This window comes from Dermacentor andersoni, chromosome 4, assembly GCF_023375885.2.
Source record: "Dermacentor andersoni chromosome 4, qqDerAnde1_hic_scaffold, whole genome shotgun sequence".
Taxonomy (NCBI): Eukaryota; Metazoa; Arthropoda; class Arachnida; order Ixodida; family Ixodidae; genus Dermacentor; species Dermacentor andersoni.
Window position 1 is genome coordinate 176,620,508 of NC_092817.1, and position 21,746 is coordinate 176,642,253.

Consider the following 21,746-nt stretch of genomic DNA (forward strand, 5'->3'; position numbering starts at 1 on the left):
TGTCAACATACAAATTACACTTTTCAAAGGCCATTCATTTTACCATTATTTTTGTATGACGGTTCTTTCAATTAGTGCTTGCTTTACATGATCACGTGGATTTGAAAGCAAAGCTTTGTTTGCAAGCATTCAGACTTCCATAATTGTGTGGCAAGGCACTGGCATGTTGTCGAATTGCTCACACATCCTCGGTCCTGCACCAAAGAAGCCCAATGCTCTATTTGAAGTTGGATCACGCAACAATTCGACGGCACAGAAACAGGATTAACACACACAGCAGAGCGTTCAGCTGTGTGTATTTTTCTTCTTTGTGTCCCGTCTAATTGTTGTGCAATTCAACTTCAAGGTTCAACCAGGATGGTGCTGGTTTGATAAAAATAACATTTGTACAGAACACTTGCAAATATAATTTTCAGTAATAATTGAGAGCTTGCGGCGCAGGCGGCTACTGGGAGTTGTAATTTTATTTGTGTTGTTTTCTTATTTAGTCGCAACAAGGTGTGCCATACGTTATGCAAATGACTTGCCTCGTTTTGTTTACGTTTTGAACTTGTTAACGCGCCGAAACCGAAACGATGTCGTCGCACAAGGACAGGCGGCTGGGTCCTCATGTTTCAGCGAGGCAGCGCGAAATAATCGTTTCATTTGTCGAGGAGCACTCCTACCTAGCTAATGCGTCGTGTGTGTTGGGTCAGCAGCTGACGGCGGCTTTCTGTTGCGCCGTGGATGGGAATCGAACCCATCTCTTTTCTCTGCCCGCAACCGTAATGGCCTTGGCGACGGCTGTAATGATTCGGCTGACCGAAGGCTGCGACAGTGATATCGCTTCTTCATTCCCGACGCACTGTTGAAAGCTCCCGGTGGCAAAAAACCGCAGCGCGCACAACACTTTCATCGTAGTGTCGACACCACGAAATCTTTGAGGTCCGAAAAGCTCTTCCAGCTCATCGCAAAGACGTCGCACTATGTCTTTGGAGAGCCTAAAATGCCTTCGAAACTCTTCTTCGGCCATGCGGAACGAGTCGCTTCGTTGCTTCTCGTCGCATCGTTGTCTTTCGGCGCTCGCCAGCAGCACAACCAAAGGAGCCGCCATTGCCGTCTCTGTCTCGTCTCGTCTAGGTGCCGGCTCCTCCGCTGGCGCGAGACCAGCCGGCAGCCACGGTTGCCCTAGCAACCCTCGACATCATGCTCGCCACCACGCGCGACCCTAGACCAAACCACTTCACCTCGGTTCCTCTCGTAGCAGAGAACCGGTTCCTTTCCAGATGATTGACAACTTGTGTGGCGTCAACAAAATTTGTCGTCCCGCCTACCAGGGATGGCGACAACGAAGCGCCGACCAATGGCAACAGCCAGACCGAACCGGTTCCAAAGCGAACCGCAACGAAATACGGCCCCAGGTGTATGCACGTGCCATATTCTGCACTACTAAACTCGCAGGAATCAAAGGGGCAAGCATTAACCAGCCTTACCGCTGCCGTTACCATCATCATCATGACATTAATGGAAAGACAGTGCTTCGTGTCAGTAAAGGAAGTGCCGGAGGGAAAGGCATGACAGCGAGGCTTACAATAACAATAGCAGTTACAAGACATGTTCAATGCCAAAATATGCTGCATATCGCTCATCCTACTTTGGCATTGCGGCAAGCTTTTACACGTTTGAGCACGTCAAGGTTTGTGTAACCATTGCTCTAAAGCTGTACAAAATGTCTATTCGCTCTGCAATCTTTATTTTTATCATGGCGGGTTAAAGACCCACTTTTCATTGGCATCAGCACCACATTTCTCCCGATATGTAATTTTGCCTTTGTGGTTCATGACACATTCACGCACACCGAGTTCTGCAGAGCATTGGATCTGCATTGTTCTACTGCGGAAAAATTACTGCCCCATTAAGAGACGAAACTACACGATTTGTCTGTAGAGAATAACGTTGCCCCCCCCCAAAGACAATACACTGAACCACTGGCACATGCACCAATAGTGAACACAGCAAACACTCTGAAGTATTTTCTTCATGCAAGCCAGCGCACTAAATTTCTCAATGCATTTTCAGTTCGCCATAAATGCATTGGCACAACCGGCTTGACGTGACATCCGCAACTCGCACTGCAACGAATTGTGCAATGCCTTGCTGTTTCATAGTGCGGCCGATAGATGACGCATGACCAAGATTCAGCATTACGCATACTAAGTAACTTGTACTAAGTACTAAGTAATATCATAAAAAACCAAATGTATTTATGAGATTAGCATTCACAGGGTACTTCACACAATTTGTGATATCCATTTATCTATTTATACTTCAATAACCTCTTTCCCCAAAAAGTGACCCATTTGGAAGGCACCCTGACAGGCAAGTAGAACAATCGGCAAAAAGTCAGCAACCAGCGAAAAAGTCAGTATCATAGGCTGCCGCATGTGTGATGTCGGTAACACAAAATTTAAGTCGGCTACACAGAAGTGACAAATTTAGCAATATGGTGTGTCTAGACATTGCTTCAATGCTAATCACAGTAACGCTGACATTGAAGGCGCCTTAATTCCTACGTACGTTCTGTCGACACACCCGACTAAGTTCGTAATGTTTCCGCGAAGAAGCGTTCGTTTATAAATGCCCGCTCAGCCGCAGTCTTCGGGAAAGCCAGCCACCGCTTCCGCGCTGCTGCATCAATAAGCGGATCAGACATCTCTGACACAGAGGCTCACAGTAGTTGATGACGTCGAATGTAACGCTCGGCGCCGACGCTTCCCTGAAAACTCCCAGTACCGTAGAAACGGAGGGCGCAGAGGACTTGCTCTTCAACGGTGAGCGAATGAAGCCCGCCAAGCTGTCTTCACAGACGAGAGTCTAGCTCGTCACACAGCCAGCGCACTGATGTCTTCGACAGGCGAAAATGACGGTGAAACTCCACGGCGGTCATGTACATTAACGGGTCCAGACGGTCATACTGACGCTTGCTGTCGATGGATGCAATAACACAGGCTGCTCCTCCCGCCGCCATGTTTCTGAGTTAACTCGGAGGGGGTTTCGCGATGTACGAGTTTAGCACCAGTTCGCCTGTCAATCAAAGCCAGAGGTCACGCCCCGCGCGAGGCATATAACTCTTGTGCGCGCACCCACCACTGTTGGGCCACGCCCAACTTATCTTTCGGCAAAAGTGAGGCGGTGCCGAGCTGAGATGCATCAACAATATTCACCACCGACATAAAACACGCACAACGCACTGTCATCGGTGATGTACTGCGCACTACTATCAAAAACAAAGCGTTGACTGTCGCTGGCTTATGCAATATCTTCTTGGGCTGAGATGGCCCCACAGCACGGTTTCATTGCCTGCATTGTGGCTTCGTAGCGCACAGTAAAGAATTATCGGCACGTCACTGTAGCTGCTTGCAAGGCGTCGATGCGCCGAGGGGGACGGCGATGCTGAGCAGTGCGTATCGGAGCAGTCGTTAGAGATGGCTGCTCTGCCATCGGTGATGTATCGGAGCCACAGCGTCATAAACACGATCAGCGTCCGAGAATGGCTCGCTCTTCTAGACCCAGTGCAATGGCATTTCTTCATCACAAGCACTGCGCACTCAACAGTTACAACACCTTCCTCAGGTCGATGTCTCATTTCATAACGGCGCAAAGAGCCCTTACCTGCCAAAATGCGATTGCTGCGGTGTCGTTACGATATCATTCTGCGATCGCCGCTGGCTCCAGCATAAGAAACCTGCAAGCACCTTGGTGTGCAGAAAACACTTAAATACTGCGTACATGCGCTCAGAGGCACTTTCATTGGGCAAGCGATTATAAGCGATGAATTGTGTCGCTGGGAAGCACGCACATTTTCCCAATGCATTGCCGAGGCTTCGCGCACAAAGATAAACTGGTACATTTTCACTGCACTGCGTCACTACGGGCACTACAGACCACCATTTTGCAGCGACAGCGGTTGCTTCCGTATTTATGACTAGTTTGTCGTTTCTAATTGTTGAAGCGGGGGACTTAAACGCCTGCGATGAACACCCGTACCGCGGCGCTGCGTTTCTATTCCCCTAATAGAGAAAGAGTGGTGATCACTGACATGGTTGAGGATAGCATGGTACCCCCCCCCCCCCCCCCCAAGGCGACTTCTCACCGTATGAACTGCCTCGCGCGTGCGACCCGCTTCAATGTTCCGCTTCTAAGCTTTCGCCTCGCTGCCGCCACTCGCGGCAAGAAGTGCAAAATGTAATAATTTGCGCGATCTTCGTTTGTCATCAAAAACTTCTAGCATTCAAAACGAAAAACACACTTAAAGTAATAAAAAATATTTATTATTTTATTTGTTGTATTTTAACGTATTCGTTTGAGCGAAAGTGTAGGTGCAAGAATGCGCCGCATGCACCCTGTTCGCATTCGATGGAGGATAGAAAGATAGTGCCCGAAAGAGGAGGCACGCCCTTGACGCGCCCGGGAAAGGAGTGGCAAGCGGCTCACGGCAATTGTGCAGACAGACAGCGGGACAGTCATGGTATTGCTAAGTTGCGATAATCTGTTGATAACAATACGCGGCGCTGGCGCGTTTCGTTGGGCAGCCATCTGCGCTTGAAACGTGGAAGCAGCGTGCCGCGCAGGGTGCGCTCATGTTGTCATACGCGGTCTTTTGTCTAAATTTTTTTTTTGCCTGCAGCCTTTGCGCGTTCCACGCTATCTCCGTTCACTGGCGGCCGTCGAGCAAACACGGGTAAAACTTGTGTGAATGAGAAACTCGGCGCATCCTGCATAGCACCCCATGTCTGATTTACCGCAGATGCGCTTGCTGTAGCCTAAAATAGCCATCGCATAAGCACTGTCCAAGAATGCAAAAAGGCAGCTTTCAAGGCCGCCTATTTACGCGCGGCTCAGAACCGCATTGTTCTGGCAGCCCGTCTCGCCACTCTTTGGGTTTGGCCGTGAGCGAAAGTGTCGGTATACACATCAATAAATGTAATTGCCAGTGCACCTTTCTCACACCGGATGACTGAGCCTTCGGCGTAGCAAAAGGTGGGGCGTGGCACCTCCGACTCGTTCTGGAAGGACTTATCCGATGCCAGGAGCAAGTAGACGCGACATTGAGCTGAGGGATCTATTGCCGTACGTGCACGACCCGTGGTTTTTCCTGCGAGAGATAAAACCTGGCGAGGTATTCTGTGCGAGTCCACCTTGTGGACATGTCCATTTCGTCTCCTGCTGAAGTTCTGATTGGCTGCGGCGCCTTGCAGCTACGGACACGCAGAGCAGTCCAGCCAATCAGGACTTCAACAGCAGAAAAATGAACATGTCGACTGGGTGGACCCTTACAGAATACCTCCCCAGTTTTTGTTCGTTTTGCACACGTTTCAGGTGGTGTTCAACTTCGTCGAAAAATGGCCCGTGTACCTAGCCGAGTTCATGGCCGCATGCCTACGAGAGATTCTGAAACCACGATGTTAATACCATTGCGACAAACCATGTTGCTCTACCCGTCACCATAACGTACAGTCTATTGCGAATAATTCAAGCACGTTTTTAGGCTTGTATTATCCTCTGGGGTGGATTTTTCCGACATAAGGTGGCCTTCCACCATTGCCTACATTCATCTGCGAGAGGTTAGTCAGCATAGAAGCGTCCGACATGTTGTCCCACGCTTTAATGACATCGAAGCCGAGAATGTGCGTGTCGCCCAGGCGCGACCCGGGTCGAGTAGGTCGTGTTGTATCAGCGTGTACCGGAATAGCTGCAGAGTTGTCGATCTTCTGACATACTTCCTCAAGACATCCTGAAGCACCAGCTTCTGGTAAGCGTCGCTGAGGTAGAGCTTCGTGAACTTCGGTCCAGCCGTCAATGCTGACGTTCGCCATTGAACGGAGACACATGGCTGCCAAGTGCGTGTTCTGTACTTTTCTGCACGACGCGCTACGTGACCGCTTTGTTTTAGGGCTCCGAAACCTGCAATTCAAGCAACGCTGTTCAAGAGGGAAGAGCTCAACTTCGAAACAGCGTGCGACTTGGCGAAAGCAATGGAACTCGCCGAAAGATAGTCGAAAAGCTTCCGACCATCCAATGGAAATCCGCAAACGGACGAAGGCATCCACGCTATCAGCAAGAAAAGCCGTCCACAACAAAAACATAGGGTAAGAACACGAGAAAGTTTCTGTCTTAGCGGAAATTGTTGCAGCTTCAGCAGCTGCCAGTGCATGAAGATTCGCAGAAGTTGCTTACTAATAACTCCCATCTTGGCTTGTTCAAATGTCTGCGCATGCCGTACGGTATTTCAAGTGCCCCGGCTATTTTTCATCCTGTTATGGACGAGATGCTGAAGCCACTGGAAGGAGTCGTGTGCGCCCTGGATGACATCGTCATCGCTGAAGCATCTATCGATGAATGCCAGAATCGGCTTGAGGCTGTACTCGCAAGGTTTCAACTCCACGGAGTTAGAGTAATGCAAGACAAATGTAAGTTTTTCCAACCATCTTCGAAGTATTTAGGCCACGTTATTGAAAATTCAGGCGTGCGCCCTTGCACGGAGACATTTTTGCTGTCAAAAGCGCACGAGCACCCACAAACCAGATGTAACTAAAAGCCTACCTTGGCATGCTTACTTTTTATACCAAATTAATTCCGAACATGTCTGCTAACCTGTATCCCCTGTAAACCTACTGAAGAAGGATCAAAGCTGGCATTGGTCAGATAAGGAAGAACGCTGCTTCCAAGAAGCAAGCATGGCTCACAAGCGACAACGTTTCGACCTTCTATCATACCTATAACCTCTAGTATTAGTGGCAGACACATTTATCTACGGAGTAGGAGCGGTTCTTTTTCTGTGAACGGCCACGAAAAGCGGATAGCATATGCTTCGCACACCCTGAGCCAAGCAGAAATGGGTTATTCATACCTAGAAAAAGTAGCATTGGCGGTTGTTTTTGTGATAAAACGCCTCGACAAGTACAATTTCGGCCAGGAATTTACAATTTTGTTAGATAATCTGCCGCTAAAAGGGTTGCTCGGACATGATAAACCAATATCTACCTCAGCGGCACCCCGCATTCAAACATAGATGCTTTTGCTTGCAGTCTATCGCAACACGTGGCAATATCGCAAAGGCAACGCGATGGGGAGCGGGGAACGCCGACGCATTGTCGCGCATTTCACTGAAAAAGATGATGTCAGTGACTACGTCCAATTCTTTTCGGTGACTGACGAGCTGCCGGTATCGGCTAAGATTCGCAATGAAACCAGCCGCGACCGAGTCTTGTCCAAAGTACTGCTGTACACGCTGCATGGATGGCCTTCAAGAGTAACCGAATCAGCGCTCATGCCGTACTTTGCTAGGCGTTATGAGCTATCTGTTGACAAGGCTTGTATCACATGGCGCAACCGGGTGCTCATACCAAATTCGCTGAAATACTTGGAACTGCAACTCTTGCATGAGGGCCACCCGGGAGAGACTCGCATGAAAATACTTGCATGAAGTCACGTCTGGCGGCCTAAGCAAACTGAGGACGTTGAAAAAGTAGTGAGGAAATGCACAAGTTGTCAATTAACTCAAAATTCTGCGCCCCGCCTTCCAATCACTTCGTGGCATTGGCCCACATGACGGTGGCAGAGAATTCACCTTGACATCGCATACTACGAACCCCATTGGTTGCTTGTTCTAGAAGACGCTTACTCGAGGTGGGTAGAGGTCATATGCGTGTCTGTCACAACTGCAGCCAAAACGGTGGAATAAATACAAACTATTTTCGCAGCTTTTGGCCTGCCGGGAGAGGTTGTCACCGACAACGGCCCACAGTCCGTGTCGCCGGACTTCGCAGATTTCCTCTCATTAAACATATTCCGCCACAAGACGACACCGCCTTATCACCTGGCGTCTAATTGTGCTGCTGAACGTCTTGTTCAGACTGGGAAAAGGAACCTAGAAAAGTAGTTGAAGCAAGAAGAGCGAGCGGGAGTTTCCAAATCTATTCAACATTGGTTCGACCAATTCATTTTCCACTACAGACACACCCCACGTGCAGCAACCGGAGAAACCCCGGCCGAATTGTTACTATCATGGAGTTCAAGGACACGACTAACCATGCTGCACCCCAACCTTCACACAACCACCTGGAGAAAGACGAGCGACAACACATCCAACAGCCTGCCGCCCACTGGCGCATGTTTAATGAAGGTGACAAGGTGCGTTTGAAGCAAACCGGCCCAGGTGAGATGCCATGGATTAGTGGTATCATCGTCAGACGCATCAGGGCTGTGACATGTTGTGAACGCACAAAACCAAGAGCCGTTCGTTCACGCAGTCAATCTGGTAGAGGCAATGTTTCATGTTCCTGAGGAGGCCGTGATTCATCTCCCCGCGTCATTCCCAAGAACTCGGCAGACACTCCCTCCAACGGAATCTGACTCGCCGGCGTTGGCTCCATCTGTCGAAGACAGCCACAGGAGTCAGCAATGCAACAAGAAAAATTGGAGGACGCTTAAGCTTCGCCTTCAAGAGTGGAACGCGACAGCGTTCCCGTCTACCCGCCAACGGGTGCAAGACAATGGGTTACGGCGCAGCGATCACTTACGAGGCGCCCCGCATCGGACGCGGTGAGCGTCGAGCAACGCAGCGTTCGGCGCGGCAACGAAACGTGCGCCTGAGCAAGCGGAACGAACCAAAGAACTCGGTGTCTCGGAGGGGGAAACGATGCACGCCAGCCAAACGTCGTCGGCACGGGCAGATAGATAGACAGATAGCGATCTAAAGAAAGGAGGACGCTTGATTCTGCAACCTGTGAGGGAACAAGGCGAAGCGTCGTCAGGGGAGAGGAAGTCCGGGCCACGACGCGCCTCGCACCGGTCCCCGTACAGCCTCAATGCGCGCGTGGCGCGCCACCTGTCGGGGCAGCGCCGCACATTGAGAGGAGGGAGTTTTCTGTGTTTGCCGCAAGATGGCTCTGCGTGTGCGGAAAGCGCAGAAGAAATGTAGCGGAAACGCACTTCGCTACTCGTTAACTGCGACATCTGTAAGTTAGATGTTCATAATTACCGATATACACCGCAGTATAACGTTCTACAGCTCGTTTCTAAGGCAACACCGCATTCACTAGAGGCGCTTTTGTAGCGCTTCGAAGCATCGAACTCGTGGCTGAGAGACCCAGGGGGAGTTCCCGCTGACTTGATAATGCTTTTGTGTATGAGCAGCGTGTGGAAAACGCGTATGGATGTCAGGAATGCCCGCTTAGATGAAAGGTCTGCGAGAGAACACCTAAATGAAAGTCTTACGTACACGCGTGATGCCCTCACGCACATGATTGAACCGCCAGAGTGGTTTCTGGAGCTTGACACTTTGGTGTCTGTGATGTCCTCTTTGTGTGCGTTTTAAATATGTACAGTCTCTCGAAGTGATGTAATATTATTTTTCTACACCAAGTGAGCTACTTTGTACGCGTTTGAGTGGTGTTGAAATGAAGGTAAGAAAGAAAACAAAACTCGTGGCTGAGTGGTAGCGTCTCCGTCTCGCCCTCCGGAGACCCTGGTTCGATTCCCACCCAGCCCATCTTGCAAGTTGTTTTTTATTCATGAAGTGCCTGCCGGGATTTATCGCTCTCGGCCAACGCCGCGGACGCCAACGACACCGGCTTTTCTGCGTCACGAGCTCCTTAACGCTGTCGTGTTAAAAGGTACCTGCTTGCCATACACCGGAAGCGACTCCATCCCAATCTCCCGACCTCGGCCAATCAGGCGTGGACAATGCAGAATCATCCAGGCCCACCCCTATTCAGCGAAGCACAAGAGAACGTCAGCAGCCCGAGCGCTGGGGTTACAATTTAAAAAAAAAGTGGGGGGAGGGGGAAGAGTGTAGTGTCATCTCACCAGCAGGGTCTCATAAGCGCCGCTAGCGTCTCGGAAACGCCGCAAGCGTTTCGGCAAATGCTATATAAGCGCGCGCACTCTGGAATAAAGAGCATTTCTTTGCTGGCTGCAGTGTGCGTCTGCCTTGCTATATCATAGTATAATTATCGAACTATAGAGCAATGTAAATTGGCAAGATTATAATGCAGGTAAGCACAAGCAAACAAAAAGAAACGACGAAAAAAACATGAGGTAAAATGTGTTTATTTTTTGAAACAATATTCTTGATACTGTTGAAGCGTTGTCGGTCTATAATGTGTGCAGTGACAGTAGGAAGGTGGTTTCACTCCACACAAGTCCTGGGGAACTATGAATACTGGAAAGCAGAAGTCCTACGAACAGGAACGGAAACATTGTGGGTGATCAATGCGCAATGATACATACTGGAGAGCAACGATGAAATTCTCGTGCAGTGAATGATGGTGCAATATAAGGTGAAAAACACACAAATGCTCGATCTTATGGCGAGGTGCTAGTGGTGATGGTTCAAGTTAGAATCCATATTAATGACACTTCGCGCTTGAGCCTAATTAGACATAATAAAACATGCAGAGCTATTCTCAACCGGTTCGAGTGAGCAGATTAGATTGTCGTGGGAAGGATCCCAAATAGGCTGCGTATTGTACCTTCGAACGAAGTAGTCTTATAAACTAAATAAAAGTTTCAGCGTCAGGCGACCGCGTGAGAAATGCCGGGGAAGATATGGAAGTGTTTTGTTGGCGCTAGCGATTGTTGATTTAACGTGATCATTCCAATTAGTTTTGAAAATACAGTGGTGCCAAGATGGCGCTAGTAGTTCCAAAGGAATATTCAAGATTGAATGAAGCTGTTGTAATAGTAGAACGAGTCACACGTATAAGATAGGATTTCTTAATGTTTGATCTCGTGCGCTAAGTCTTACACGAAGCAAACACAGCATGGACATCAGACGGTGGAATAGTAGTATGGTTAGAACTACTCTACTTATTTCTCGAAATATTACACGCACATCTGCAAGCAAGTAGGCACGGGAAGAAAAGCAGGTAGGTGCGTCGTTAATGTACATTAGAAAGAAGAAAGGGTCGTATACTGATCCTCATGGTACACCCGAGGAAACAGGATTCGGATAGAGTCACTGTTACTAACAGAAACAAACTGGGAATGATTTAGTAGGAAAAATTGAAGTCGTTCAAAACAGATTATAATTCAAATTTCGTAACTGCACTTACACAAAAGAAGATTGTAGCATACATTATCGAAGGGTTTTGAAAAACCTGAAAATATACAGTCAACTAAACAAGAACAATCGAGGATAGTATGAAGACGGTGAGTGCAGTACACGAGTTGAGTTTTGCACCAGAATATCTTTAGGAACCAATGCTTTGAACAGGAAACAAATGAACTCGCTTCAAGGAGTGAAACATGGCTTTAAAATAGAATATGCTCGGAAATTTTGCGTGGAATTCTAATTGCATAATTCGGGCGATAAATTAGGGATGAAGGCTTGTTACCAGACTTATGGACTTTGCTACCACACCTATGGAGTCATTGGAAGAGAACTGTTCTCGGGGTACTGTTTAAATATTTTGTTATTATATTTTATAAGTAGCAGTGTGTATTAATTGGAAAACTAGGATTAATGGAATGGTACCCACGTGAGATGATGCGTTTATTTTTGTATAGCTTTGACTACGCTAGTGTAGTCAATTATTCTTAAGCCTTAACATGAGGGAGCTTTGTTTTAGTTGTAGAAAAGCTGTGGACATAGACTTCATTCAGCGTAAAGTGTAATAGTAGGGGATTGCTAGCACTAGAAAAAAAAAACCTGCTTAGGTCGCCGTCGCCACGTCAAGGTAGTAACAAAAAAGTAAAGAACTTAATATATGTAACCATTGTAATATTGTAATACCTGATTGGTAGCGTTAAAGGAAAAGAGGATTACGTCGTCGTCACCGCAACAAAGCAGTAATAAAAATGTATCAACACATCGTATTACTATAGTCATAGTTATAAAACTGTTCGACAATCGGACAATTCCGATACTCCCTATCGCGAAATCTGAGCGTAACTCGATGCGTGTTTGCAGATGTGTTTGAGGCTCATGCTCGCACACTTTCACTCACACCCAGACCTTATGGCATGCAATAAGGATGTTATCGTAATTGGACTATATACGTGCTAGGGGGTTTATTGACAGATAGCGGAGAGCGGTACGCACAGTCACGTCGGGTCGAGCGCACAGCAGCTGAGCAGTCCCAGCCAAATGCAAGCGCTAGCTACTGTGTCGAGGCGTCCATGCTCTTCGTCTTCCGCAGACAGGCAGCAGGAGTGGTGCTCGAGATCTCTTCTTCATTTCAATGACCACGGGAGAGAAAAAGAGCCATCTTGGCGACTTATGGTGATGATACGCTAACGAGACCGCAGTAGGGTTTGAGAAGGGTGACGTGTAAGATGCCGGGACCGCGACGGTGGAGGTCGTGCGACGGCGTGAGAGGCTCTATTGCGTCGTTCACTGGAGATGTACCGCTGCCGATGCGGTAGGACCCATGTAGTTCAGCCAGAAGCTTCGAGAAACGACTCAGAACGTGATGTTGAATCTTCAGCCAAGTGAAGGAGCCGGTACGGAATGTTGTATTGGTTAAGGAATTGCCGTGCCTTTTGTGTTAGTGAGCTTGATCTGTCATTGTTGAAATGCGAACAAGTTCTTCGCGCTCTGCGTACTTCGCGATTTCTGAAATTGGCCGGTATTCAGAAGCATCGGGTTGGTATAGTAGTACAGTGTGCAACGTCCAGAATCATTTTTCTTCCATGAAATCGAACGAATTGTGAGAAGGCCTTCGTCGGTTACCTTGCAGTGTCATAAACATGCACTAAAGAAGGTAGAACCATGTCCCTGTGGGAATGTTCAGACACAACATGCGTTGTAAGCATTTTGTCATAAGTGTGGTTGAAGCACTTAGTTAAGCTGTTCATTTGTGGGTGGTGTTTGTTGGCATGGGGTGAATTATGTGAGACGATGAGGTGGACTTCGAACACCTCGGAAAGAAACACAGGCGATCTGTCACTGAGAAGTTGACCAGGCTAACCCTGTCAAAGCACAAAATCACGCAGCACGAAGGCACAAACCTCACCTAGTGTAGCCGCCCGGAAGGCTGCTGTCTCAGCATAGCGGATGAGCGGGTCGGCGCCAGCAATAATGCATCGCTTCGATAGCGTGGAGGGCGGGAGTGGGCGGTACAGGCTGATGCCGACCCTATCGACCTTTCGTCGCTGGCAGGCGGTGCAGCGAGGAATGTACATGCGGAAAAAGGCGTACATTTCGCGCCAGTAAAAGCACTGGCCCAACGTCGTACATGTTTTCACTGCTCCAACATGCGCATTCTGTAGGTTAGCGTGAAAACTAGCACAGATGTTGAAACGTGCGGTACGCAGCACGACAAGGAGGCACTTTTGACCGTCAGGCATATAATTACCGTGGTAGAACAGGTCTTTAAAAACACTGAGTTGAGCAGCTTGACGGCAGACCGCGCAGTTGGCGTATTCGAGCAAAGCTAACGCCACGCCAAGGCCGACACCCCGACCATTTCGGTATATATATTTAATACTCCTGTAGGAGCCTGGGTATCGTAATAACAGAGTATCCGAGTAGATGTTAACAGCTGGCGGAGGGTCTGGACGGCGATATCACATTGAGGGGACCAACTGCAGATGCCAGACCCTGCGCTTTGAATATTCGTCATGGGTGCAATGACGGCGGCGAATGTAGCAACAAAATGACGCAAGTAGGAACAGAACGCGATGAAACACCGAAGTGTGTCTGTGACATCGGTTTCGGGAAGTCCCAACAACGGGGAGTTCGATAGAGTCTCACGGAGTCGGGAAGGACGCCGTCTCTGGATACAACATGGTCTAAGATAGCCAATTTATGGGCAGCAAAGCGACATTTTTTGACGCTCAGCTGCAGGCCAGCATCCTTGAAGCACGTGAGAACCTGGTGGAGATGTTGAGATGAGTTGAAAATTCGGATAAAATACAGCGATACCGTCCAGATAGCTTGAGTAGACGTTCCACTTTAGGGAACAAAAGATAATGTCAATCATGTGCTCAAAATAGGCATTCGTATTGGAAAGAGCAAACGGCACGACGGTAAAATTATGTAAACCCCCAGTCGTTAGGAATGCAGTCTTAGGGTGATAATATGCTGCAACCGCAATCTGCTAACCAGACCGCAGGGCGACACAAAAGTGTGCGGGTACCACGCACTGTGGTAATCGATATAACCGAAGCTTTCTATGCTGTCTGCTTTGAGGCACGGTAATATAAGGGGTGATGTTGACGGCTAATGTGTCATTTCTTCAGCGTTTAGACCAATTGGAGAGCGGTGGGTTGATGATGAAAGTTTCCTTGCGTGCACCACTGCTGTTTGTCTAGGCAGTCCGCAGAACACGATGCTTCAGGTATTGTCGTGCGTCATTATTCATAATCTATGAGAGAGTGGATCATTATCATTGTCTCACACTTCACATCGCACCCCAAGGTAGTGTTAAACTTTCATAGAAACATGGGACTGTACGTATTTCGATTATTTATTATAAGTGTGTACATATCACACATACATTCGTGGTCAGCGCCACGATTTGCAACATAGCGAAGGCGCTCCTGTTCCGCGGGACAATTATATCAGGACTAGGTAGGGCCCACGTAGGTTGCACACTTTGGGGACATTTTGCTGGCGCATGTTAGTGCTCCTTCTGCATACGTGGCCAGCATGCTGTTTAGACGCCAGCTTCCAGCTGTCTCTTCGGGCTATGGACGATTTCAATGTTTACCCTATCACAGCCCAGCATGCAACCTCCACAGCGCAGTACCTGCTTTTTTGTCGCATAGGTAGCCAAGCACTGCACGTGCTATGCGCACAAACCAATCAGTATGCACAAACTGGGAAACGCTGCCGTGGCGACGCCGGCCATGATATGACGGTGGCGATGCCGATGACTTAATGGTATCCCCTTTGAAACGTATCTGTGACGAAGAGTCGCCTAGCCTACCAAAAGAAAGAATTAATTTATTAGGCTGGAAATAGCATAGTTCATGCATTACCCACTCTTAAATGGTGCCGTGTGAAGCACTACGATGACAGTATTAAATTTATTTATTTATTTATTTATTTCAGTATATTGAAGTCCAACAGTTATGACCCATTAAGGAGGGGCTATACAAGGCATGGAAATACACTGCGACATAAAAAGAAAAAGAAAAGGAGAACGGCCGTTTAACAGATTGCCGCTAATAAACAAGCAGAAAAATCTGTATACACATGTACTGATTTATAGATATATACATGTATAAGCATATATACAGCACTCATACACTCAAAAAAAAATGCTCTTCTAGAGCTTTAACAAGATTAGGGGACTGGAAAATGGCCCCTGGAAGACAGTTCCAGTCGGAAATGGTCCTCGGGAAAAAACTGTGTTTGAATCTTTCAGTTCTTGCAAAAATTCGTTCCAGTAAATGACTTCCTGTGTGCTCTGTTCGTCTAGACGATAGCTGTTTAAGTACTGCGGGATGCGAAATGTTTAGTTTATGCGCTAAAAGGTTATGCAGGAACAACCAACGGGACATTTTCCTACGTACTTGAAGTAGTTAGATGTTATTTGTTTTTATTAGTGTCGTAAGAGAATCAAGCCTTCTGTATTTGTTATAAATAAACCTAATCGCTTTCCTTTGCACCATCCCAACCTGGTAAATGTCCTTCTTTATGCACGGGCCAAATAAGGACGCCGCGTACTCTAATATTGATCTCATAAATCTTACGTATGCAAGACCTTTAAGCTTACTTGGAGCGCCTCTAAGCTTCCGTCTCAGAAGGCACAGCTTAAAAAATGATGAGGAACAATATGCGTAGCACGTAGAAGCAATGATAAAGCTTGGAACACGTTAGTAGCGTAGGTGCGTACAATGGGCCTAACTGAGAGAGAGAGAAAAAATGGGAAATAAAGAGAACGTGGCTAGCCAGTGTAAGTACTGACTGGCTAACTTGTGCTGGGGCAAGGGCTAAAGGGAATAAAAGGCGACCGAAGAAATAATTGCATAAAGAATTAGAAAACTCCACAACAACTGTCGAGGTTTCTCCAAACAAGCGAGGAAGCTCCACGCACTACAACTTCTAAAGTCAGTCGCACAATTCACAAGCCCTTAAGAACTTGAGAGGCGCACTTAAGGCCTTGAGTGCTGTAACCAGTCTGGATTAGTGTCCTAGAACTGTTTCCTCTGTCAAGGGGCGGTCATGCAGTTTTTATAAAGCAGCCGCGGGAACATATCGTGCGACATTTTGGCAGAAAAAGCCACAGAGGAGGTGGCTGATCCTCTTCTTGCAGCCACAGTTGTCGCAAGCAGGGCAGCCGGCCATTCCGATGGGGAAGCAAGAAGCGTTCCTGAATGACTCGCCGAGCAACAGGTGGCACAGAAGTGTTGCTTCCGCTCGTGGTATCCCAGGTGAAATATGTAGTTGCAGACGTGAATCTGATATGGTGATGTGTTAGCTTACGCCCCCTCCCCCCATCCACTCCGGGTATTGGATGGATGGATGGATGCAAAACTTTAATAAGGTCCTGAGGTACGCGACTCAGCGCGCTGCGGGCCGCTCCCACGTTGGGACAGTCAGGCCTTGCCCGACCGCCTCACTCCGAGTATTAAAATTATATTTATGCGGACATATTCGGACTGAAACCACGGCGAAGGAATGATAGCGATCGCATGAAAGCGATGAAATAGCGACAAGGTAAAGGCAACCACAGCATGGGCGACGACGGCGTGTTTGTTTCAAGCTCACTTCCGCACTTACGCCTATCAGGCCACGACGTTACAACGTCGTGGTCATTCCATCGTCGTGATTCTAACGTAGTCGTTCAACTCTCACCAGATAGCCGTCATATCAATGTCAGGCTGCAATCATTCTTAGGCTGCTGTTTTACGATCGTCATAACTACATAGATGTTATCCCATTGTCGTCATGCGTAGTAGTCATACTGTCTTCGTCTTTGCATCAACGTCATTCCTTCTGCCTCATTCTAGTGCAATCACACAGCCCCCATTCAATCGTGATTATGATTCTATCTTGATAACAACGTCCTCATTGCGTCGTCGTGATAAACTCGCGGTATGCATTGATTTTATCACCGTCACTTGAGCTTCGTCGTCGGATTCTAGTCTTGCCGCCGTCGACCCGTATTCTTCGTCAACCTATCGTCTTTATATACTCGTTATCATCTCATTGTCCTCATACCGTTGCCAGGTGATTGTTGTGATCGTTTCATCATCATGGCACGCGCGCCATATCATCGTCGTGATGGCATAATGTTCATTCCACCCTAATTATAATAACATGGTTATTCCACTGGCGTCATAACATCATCGTCACACCGTCTCGGCCGCACAGTCGTCAAACCCTTGTCGACAAGTAGTTGTCAAGCTGTCGTTTTAACATGATTATCACGTCAGAAACATCCTCCCTTTTTCTCGTGCCGTCTTCGTCAGACTGCCTTCGGCGAGACTTCACAGCGCACATAGCCAAAGCGAAAAATGTCAAAGAATATCCACTGCCGATTTTCAGTTGGTGTGACCTCAGCAGTACGGCGTGTGGCTATTTTCCTACAACGCCAATTGCCTAACCGTCGACAGAGGGGATCTACAAATTTTTTTATAGACAAGTCGGGTGAACTCTTGGGCTTTATCTTGAACGCTATCTGCTTTGGGGACCGAGCCTAGCTGGGCGGACTGCTCGTGGGTTTAGATGTGCCGTGTTCTCGCTGCTCAGTTCGTGTTGAAGCACGACGCAGCACAAACGCTAGCTGGTGCCGCGCTTCCTTACATCAGCATTTTGACAGAGTTTCCGTGGTCATCGAGTGAGATATATTCATGTTTACCTGTGCGCATGTGACACCGTGCATGTTAACTTTGCTAGTAACAGAACGTTTGCACGCTTACAGATTCGATACAACAACTACCGTTACTTTGTATAGCTGTCTACTAACTGCTATCGCGATCGACACTTCACATTTAGGGAGAAATTGCGACTTTTTCATTACTTTTTTAAAATAAAACGTTGTTTTCAGCATTGAAGCGCAAGAATAACTGAACCGCCAATTTTCGAGAAATAATATATCGAAGCTGATGTATTCCTGAGAATTGATTCCAAGTGGACCCGCTTTGAGAGCTCCTCGACTACAATTTGTAAATTGCAGTATGTGCCGTAAAGTAATGAACTAATTATGCTTAATTTGTGAATTCCTGTTCAATTTCCCGCTATGCATTTCCATTTCTCGTACAAGTAACATCCGCCTCATCAAGTATACTACACTAAAGAGTAGAACTGCGCCATCTGCCCCAAGTAATTTCTCAAGATGTATGGGAGCACCAAAAAATTCTTATTATGTGTAAATGCAAGAGCTTTACTTGTCCCTAGGTGCGTCGCTGAGTTATATCGTGGAGTTTAGTGCTGCTTCGTTGAACGTGCGTCGCGATTCAAGTATCCTACGACGAGCATGGACGTGCCAGCAGCGTAGAACCAAAAGTGGCTTTCTGTACACGGATGCTACCGCGTCCGTTTGAGACACATTTGGGGCCATGAACGTGCGCACAACCACGATTCCCGGTTTTACCTACTGCAGAGCGTACATCTCTTCGTTTGCACGGAAGCAGTCTCTGAGCTGGACGTGTCGTAGTTGAAGTCCTGACATTGGCGGGTCGCTGAGCAAGCAACGTTGGCGGGTCGCTGAGCGGCTCGCTCAAAATAGTATCCCGCGATTTTTCTCTTGTCTCCAGGCCTTATATATGCGCGACAACAGGTATACAGCTGCTCTTCAATTTTGCAGTAACGGGTATCATGATCGTCGGTGAATTTTTCCGAGGAAGAAGCAGATGACGTAATTTGTGTGGCCTTTTTTCTGCCGGGGCTTTCTACCGCGGCTTCGTGATGTAATGCTCTCGCTCTAATATTACCCCCTCTTCGCAAAACACATGGTTCGGAGCACAGCTCAATGCGCATCTTCAGGAGACCAGTGCTTCTTTGCTTCTTACATGTGCCTTGAATTCTTACTTTTCTTTCACGCATATCATGTAAGTATAATTACACGTGCATTTATTTATCCTTTTTTGTGGGGCTGCATTTCATCTGCTAACAACTTAGTGCTTTCGCACAGGGCAAGACACGCCGGCATTACATGGAACTTTATGGAATGGAATGGTATTGTTGATTCTATCCGTTGTGCATGCTGGGGTCGCACCTTGTTTAACGAGATTGTATGCGTGACGTGAATTCTGTAATACCTTGTGGAAGGCACCTGCGATTACGCTGGAACCAACGTCGATCCAAATTGTTCATGGAAAATAAGATTTCTTATGAGTTTTATATACGCATGGCGAGGAATGAACCGATAAATGTATTTTACTTTATCATTATCAATAACTACCTTCGTTTCAGCTCTCATTATAAATGAGGGCGTATCACTTGCAATGCTTTGCAGCTTTTGCAGTGTGCAGAAAAACGCGCTCGTGAAGTTCACCGGTTAGGATGCGCATTTTTTTCCGTATCTGAAGACTATATTCCACCCGTTAACCACTTCGTGTTATCTTTGAGCGCAAGACTCACCGGCATCATTTGAAACTTACTAGAATGTTATCGTTGTTTCTATCTGCTGTGTATGTTCTCGGCGCACCTTGTCTAATCACACTGCACGCGCAAGATGAGCTGCGTAGTGCTTTGGGGAATTCATGTGGGCATCAGCTATTAGCTGGAACCTTCGACAGCTGACGTATAAAATCCAGCGCCCATCACTGCGCAAATAAGATTTTCGGCGATCACTGACATTGATTGGGGCTATCGTTGTGCTTCACTGCTCCCTGCTTTGCTGGACATGAAGTTTGCCGAACAAGGAGTTGTAACTCACAGCTTTGACACTGCGTCGTTCTTCATCGTCACTACCACGTGACTAAACATACCTTTGTGTCATGTCATAAAACCACAGCTGACACAGAGCGTGGTGTTTGTCTGCTTTTCCTTTGTGTGAAGCTTCTTTTCCCGCACTAGTTTCCTCAAGAATAATTTCTTGTAATGCTAGTCGAAATCAAATAAAGGAAATGGCAGCTGAATCTCCCTCGTGGGGAATTGTCATAGAGTGTGAAGGATTCATTGAAATAATTACTTACAAATGTTATGCTGTACCCTTGATATCAACACTGGCGCATTTGTTAGCAATAAGCAACACCTAAGACAACCACGCGAACTATGACAATCAGTACGGCCACTTTGTGTAGTGCTTTTCTACTCGCACGTCTGGCTGCCGAGGCGCTGGCCTCCGTTATAACGTATCCTGCTTCAGAGTTGCTCTCTCTAATTGCGGACGTCCCTTAGAAAAATGAGTTTAGGCTGTTTGTAGAAGGTCTATGAACTTCTTATAGACGACTTTGTCGTTCTATAAATTCGGTCTTTTGTTGATGCAGTCTACAGACTGTCTATAACCGAGAGTCGATAAAATTTCCATTTCTTTTTGTCTACTCCCAGTTTATGGATTGCCTATAAACAAAAGTTTATAAGCTGCTTGTTTGTTTTTGCCTGCTTCCGCTCTATAGACTTCCTCTAGACAAAAGTCGATACCGTCTCTATTTATTTTTGTCCATCATTTGTTTATAGACTGTCATATAGACGAAAGCTGATAACGTGTTTCGTTCTTTTGTCTTTTCCAATCTATAGAGTAACTATAGACAAAAGTCAATACAGTGTCCATTTATTGTTGTTCATTCTTGGTCTATAACAGATTCGATAAGGTGTTAATTATTTTCGTCTATTCCTAGTTTATAGATGGTCTATAGACAAAAGTCGATATGAAGCTTGTATCTTTTTGTCTATTCTCAGCCTATAAAGTTCTTTGTGCAAACATACATATATATATATATATGTCGTGTGATAGAAATGCTGCGTGACTGGCCGCTCGACGCACATTGCGTGTATCCGCGGGCTTACGCTCCTGTATGAAACCTCTTACGCCTTTGTGCTTCTGAATGAGGTACGCAGACGTTTGGCTTGGGTGTATCACATATTTTGTTTGAAATGCCGCACATTCGGTTTCGTATAATCACCATCATGCAGGCGTGCAATGACTGGTTCGTTGTGTTAATCCAGCGGATTCATCGAAGTATTTCTGAGTTAAGGTAAGCATTGGTGTTTCGTAATGCGTCGCCCATGTGTAATGCGTTAAGCACACTGTTTATGACTCGGTTGTTTACTGTAGTAACACGTTACACACCGGGGCCCCACATTTTATTCAATTAAAGACAAGGAGACATCTGTGAGCCTATTTCGAAGCCGGAGTGAGACCTCTGCGCGTGCGAATTGTTGCGAGAGAGAAACGATGTCACTACCGGTGTAGTCACTGGCGTGCTACACCTTCTGCAGGAAAGTTTCTGTGGTCGCACCGCCACTGCTTTGCCTAGGCATATACAGCTTCACTATAAAGGGTTTAAATGCGCAAGCATTTCTATGCCTACCCAACGAGAAATCTGTTTGTCCGTCCCGTAAGAAGAATGCAATGGCTCATACCCCCCTAAACAGTCGCCTCATATCCCACATTAGGATTTCTGTGGTCGTACCATGAGCGTTTCGCCTACGCATATACAGCTTTGCTGTAAAAGGAACAAAGAAAGAAAGATCAAAAATAAAGAAATAAAGATAGACAGAAAGATGGACAAAACAAAATAACTTTTGCGTACTACATAAGGTGCTCGCATGTGTCGTTCAAGAGAACGACCTACAGCGCCATACGTTTACTTCATACTGCGGCTCCTTATATCTCGCAAGAAGACTGATCCTTTCGATCGTA